We start from the raw sequence: 6000 nt of genomic DNA on the forward strand, positions 1-6000 counted from the left end.
CCCCTCACGTCTGTTGTACTCAACGGGAACCGTTAGGTCATTTGTGCGCGTTAGTTTGAAATGTTAGGCTTTAAGTTGTTAGGTGGGAAAGAAAGAATAAAAGAGAGGAAAATGTTTTTGGATTTTCAACGAAGGGCTAAACTTAAGTTTTTTATTAGTGGGCCTGACAAGATTTACAAATCCTGCTCCTACGTATCTCAATAGAGAAATCAAGGCTTACGTAGTTCTGGGTAGAACAATGTTTGTTGGTTGGTCGATTTTAGCGAAAGCTACTTTGTGTCAAATCGACGAAAACATTATTGGACTACCCAAAACAGGTGGAGAAACATTGCCTTGCATTGTTTTGGAACAAAGTACCTTTCATTTTTGAAAAGGTTTAAGAGTCAATCGCACGACGGCGAGAAAAGAAATTGATTGGTTTGATGTGTTTTGAATAATGGCGAGAACTTGGATGGGCGAGATATCCGTCTCGAATCCTAGTCTCAGGAGTGCGTGGTATCCACCACATTCCATTTCCATCTTACTTGCAAAAGTGTTTAATAAGGATTAAGTGTTTTGAATTTGATTAAGAAAAGGGTTTGAAGAAAACTGTATTGACAATTTTAAATGATGGCGAGAGTTAAGATAGGCGAGGCATCCATCTCGAATCTTAATCTCAGGAGTGCACGGTATCCACCATGTTCCATTTCCATCTTTATTGAAAAAAGTGTTTAAATAGGAATTAAGTATTTTTGAGTTTTATTATGAAAATTGCTTGACATTGGATCAAGCATTGATGGACGTTTAAGAGAAAGATTTGAATGAAGGTTTGAATGAAATGGAATAGATAGATTTAGGTGATGACGAGTGCTAGGATATGTGAGACATCCATCTCGAACCCTAGTCTCAAGAGTGCGTGGTATCCATCACGTTCCATTTCCATCTTTATTGAAAAGGTCTTAAATATGAATTAATATTTTTTGAGTTTTTATTATGGAAAATGGCTTGACGTTGGATCAAGCATTTGATGAAGGTTTGAAAGAAATGGAATAGAATGGGAGGAAGAAATGGATTGATTTGTTTGTTGAGAAATTACTTGATGTTGGATCGAGTTTTTATTTTTGATATTTAGGAAATGGTTGATTTTATTCTTGTGTTAGTAGCTAGCTAAACAGTCAAGCAAATAAAGAAATAAAAAGCGATAAAATTATTACATGTCATGGGAGTGGGGGTACATTTTATCGAATGGGGATTCAAAGTAATGAAATAATTAAATCGGGCCCAAACAACAAGTAATGCAATGTATGAGTGTAAGTGCAAGAGAATTGTCTCATTGTAAGAAAGCCCAAGAGTAAGCCATGTGAAGAAAATAAACAACATAAAATTATGTTTACAAGATAATCAAAAATTAAATCAAAGGGAGTAAAATCGGGATTTGCACGGATGGAAATTGAGGGACACACAAAACCTAAATAATGTGCTCAAACCCGGTTTACATATATTGACAATAATTGAAATGTCATATGCGATTAATCATAACGCGGCGAAATTCTATTGTTATCTCGATAAAATAATCATGGATAAACAACGTGAGAGTAGTTGAATCCATAGATTAAAATCGATGCTTTGCCAATTAAAATAAATAAATAAAAAAGGCAAACATTAAAAAAATGAGTATAAGAGAAAATTAGGTTAAAACATAAATATGAGAATTAAAGAAAATATGAGAAATTGAAATGTTGAAGAATCAAAATAACACACATGGGTATCGAACCCAGGACTTAGGGGGAGATGAACAATCTCCATCACCACCCAGCCATGTTGTCAACTGTTAAACTCACTGCAACTAACGTATAAAACAAATACAGCCAATTAAACAAATAATAAAACTAATAATATCCAAAAATGGGCCGTTTGAGCTATGAACAACTAAAGCCCAAGAACTTAAGTTCCAGACTCGGGTCAGTGGAGGCCCATTCTGGAATAACCCCACATGTGAACAATGGAACGGAATCCCAAAGGGTCACCCTAGCCGCATGGTTGTTGGGTGGCGGAAGAAGAGATAATGACTTAATTCCTGGCAACGTAATGATGGGACAACAAGGGTAATGGAAAGCCATCAACAACATTGATAACATGGTGCCAGTTTCCAAGACACGGTTCTTTCTCCAACAAAAAAATATTTGTATTGCTTTAATCATCAATTAAAAGGGATGTTAACGTTGTTTATTATTATTTTTTAAAGGGAATAACATAACACAGTTGAAGAGAAACGTCTCTTCTCTCAAGCCGTAGCAGACGGTCAAGGAGAAACAAAGATATCAAAGAAAAAGGCGGAACAAGCAACAACAACCTAAGCCAAAGCAGTAAAGAGAACAATGGTGGAGCGTGAATCCAAGTGAACAAAAGGCAAGAAGATCAAACCAGAACAAAACTTATATTTACTTGTTCACAAAGAGGTTGACGGTGATTGAAAGGGTGATATTGGGTCCTCCTTTAGGATGCTCACTCTTTCGGCGAATCCACTATGATGCATGTTGATTCCACGGAGGCGTCAAGATGAACCCTTTGCATTCTCTCCGAGGAAAACGCGTAGATTCTAGGTTGTCTCTCTCTCCTCTCCTTTTCTTTTCGTTAGGAGGTTTTCTCTCTTTTTCGTCGAATTGAATTTTTAGGGTTTCTTCTTGAACGGTCGCCACAAAATTCTAGGGTTTTCTTTGTGAACAGTAGTCCCTCTTATACGACTCATAACTCTCTCTCTTTGCTCTTTTGAGTTTGTGAAGGGATTCACTTTTTCAGTGGTCCCCCCTTGCGTTTTTGTTTAGCCGTTAGTAATGGTGTTTAAAACTCTGTACGAGTGGTGGTGAGTGTAGGTACGGAGCATCCTGGCATTTTGTCCGTATTGCCACTTTGTGTCCCCTCTCCTCACATTAACCTTTGTGTTAGTGACAAGTGCATTTACCACTGTGAATTTTTGAAAATGTTTCAATTACACCTCAACTAACTGTGTGCTAAACTAATGTTGCATGACCTGTTCGAGCACAATAATGTTAACTTGGCTTCACTACGGTAGCCTTTTCCGAATTGAAATTGGTTCGCTGGAATGGCCTTGGTGAGCTGGATTTTGATTTAGTTTGCTTCTGTTCTGGTGATAAACACACAATTTGGATACTGGTTCAATTCTTTGTTGCGAATTATTGAGTTTACGCAATTTCTCTGTCAATAATTCCCATCAAACGCATTGTTTCCTGCATCATTACTTTTTGTTTTAAAGAATCAATATACCATGTAATAGCCTGTTTTTCATGTCCACTGCTTGCAGGTAACTTTCCATCTGATGAGAAATGGCAACGGCAATTTGCTTGAACCTTCTTGCATTTTGTCCCTCCTGCAGTAACCTGTTCCATCGATCCCCATGGGCCCTCAGATAACTCCCTTTTCCAATACAGATGATATCCGTAATCCTGCAAAAGAACCATCATCAATTGCAGCAACCTCCAACTGCCAACGAACCCAAAACGATGGTAAAAGCGAGAACAGGTTGCAGCCACATGGCCTGCTTGCATTAGTGCAGCTGCAGCAGAATCTGCTATGAGAGTTGCTGGTGTTTTTTCATGTACCAACTCATAGGCAGTAAGTCTGGATCCTTGATTGAATGGGCGTGTTTCCGTACAATAAGCCCTTTCTAAAACTCCTCCACTGTTAAGGGCACGGATTACACCAAGAGCAGTACCGTATCCAGCTGTGGCTAAACTTCCAGTGTTGCAATGGGTCAAAACAGAAAGCTTTTGTTTCTCTGTATGGTTTTGAATAAATTTAGATCCATAAGTCCTAATTGCTTTGTTCGATGCAACATCGTCCTCAAGCATTATTTCGAAAGCTTCTACATAAGCCTGAAAAACACCCCTAGCCTCTGAAGTTGTAGCATCAACTTTCAATATGATTTCTTTGAGTTTTGTCGCAGCATCTGATAAGTTCACCACGGTTGGCCGACTCGAGACAAGATAGTCCAACTTCTTCTGCAGGAAGTATACAACATCATCAGTAGATCCATTGAAATCATCTAAATTGGATACCTTTATAGCCAGAGAGAGTTGCAACAATAGCAATAACAGGTGCTCCTCGGACCACCATATCTCGTATAACATTCCAACCATCGTTTGAATCCCGAATTTCCAAGTAAACGCTTTCTAAAGGAAGCTTCCTCTGATCGAGAAGCTGAAGAGAACCGTGGTTGTAGCAAATGGAAAGGAGCGTGTTGGTGGCGTTGGAATTGGATGCCATTGATAGAGAGAGATTGAGTGATGTTAGAAGAATCCTCGTTGGTGACAACAATAATAACGTCGATGCTGGTTTCTGAAAAGGCTTGTAGTAAGTGCGCATTGGCATCATAAAGACGCACATGAGTAATTTGATGAGCTTTAAGAATAGCAACTATATTTGAAGCATATGGCATATCAGAGACATCGGTGCCGATGTTTACCCCCACAAATGCACTTAATGTAGCGGTTAGCATAACAGTAGCTAGCAACAAAACACTTGCAAGCCAATTTTTAAGCTTCATCACATCCAATATCACCTAAACTGCCAAGTTTAGCCCAATAATTCTTTTACCTGATCTAGAAACCCTATGAGAGTTGAGTTGGTGGTATGCAGAACTAGTTCAGGTTGTTTTTGGTGGGTTTGGGAGGGACACAACACAACACAAGACAAGGCAGTAAGTGTTGTTGAATTGTGAGATTTAAATATCAATGTGAATGAAAGTGTTGATGTGTGGTTTTGATAGTGACCATTGTGATTTGGTTTAATTTTTGCAGGTTATTCAAGCAGCAGCAGAGACACAACAACAATATCAAATTTCACTTTCCCTACAACAGGAAAATCTCCTCCAAATACAAATAGTTCCAAGCATGTCCAGCAGCACCCAACATTTTGTATAACTTCACTTTGTTTGCATTGAATTGTACTAATCTCTTGGCAAAAAAAACGGCTCTGAATTCTTTGATTGATCAGTTAATTACTGTTTAGAATACCATCGTTATCATAAACCAATTTGGATTTTCATATATGGACATCATATCATGCTCACCCTAGTACTTTATAGCACACCGATTAATGAAATAGGTTCTTAAAACATGATGACAAAAATTCACATCAAATAATGAATAGATGGTGATTAAACCTAAATAAACTTCAGTTCTGCTTCAACTCTTAAAATGCATTAGTTTCTATAACAGCAGAATAAAAGCCAATAAGCAACTTCGTGGTAGTTGTAGCGGGGTATTCATTACCATTAGAGATATTGACTAAATCCAAGGTAAACCATACAAGTCGAGTCGCCACCGCACTTCTATTTATCCAAAGGAATGGTTAGAAAGCGAACAAAAACCTAAAAGTTTTATCGAATCAAAAACTAGTAAAAAAGAGTCAGAGGTCTGGGTAAGGGGGTTGGTTATGCAATGGGAAGGTGTTAGGCACCCAAAACATCCTAGGTACTCCTAGGGAGCCCTTTTCACACTTGTTGTAAGGTTGTCGTTTTGTGAAAAATTGTTTGTGCAAACATGATTGAAGAGATGAGTAGAGAATGTATAAGTTATTTACATTTTGTGTTTGGATGGATAAACCCATTGCCTACGTACCATCTTATAAAAAGATTAGGATCAAAACCTCGTAGTTCGGGGTAAAAATCTCAAAATGAGTTGGTGAATTGATTGGTCCAAAAGCCTTAAGGTCTTTTGTTATCCAAGGGAGAAAACTCAACCTAAAACCACAAATCCACCATGTGAGGATAGCTTCAACATGCTAGTGAGGGGTTAACCCTATAATAAGCATGGAAGACTCATTGTCCATCACTAAGGATATAGGAGAGTATTACGTCTACCTCAAGGATAACTCAAACCTAATAGCTAAAGGTCATGAAAAAGTGATTTAAGAAAGTGGTCATTGAAACCACAAAAAGATTTGAATGAGTGGTATTTACCAATGAAAAGTATTTACAAAATATGGTCAAAGTTGTCTTAG

The 6000-nt window shown here is 37.9% G+C and overlaps 1 pseudogene; it reads right to left on the reverse strand.

Annotated features, from left to right (window-relative positions):
- Positions 1-3182: 3182 nt before the first annotated feature.
- LOC127104275 (methylthioribose-1-phosphate isomerase-like) lies at positions 3183-4268 on the reverse strand (annotated as a pseudogene).
- Positions 4269-6000: the final 1732 nt, after the last annotated feature.

The sequence above is a fragment of the Lathyrus oleraceus genome, chromosome 1, assembly GCF_024323335.1.
Source record: "Lathyrus oleraceus cultivar Zhongwan6 chromosome 1, CAAS_Psat_ZW6_1.0, whole genome shotgun sequence".
Lineage (NCBI taxonomy): Eukaryota > Viridiplantae > Streptophyta > Magnoliopsida > Fabales > Fabaceae > Lathyrus > Lathyrus oleraceus.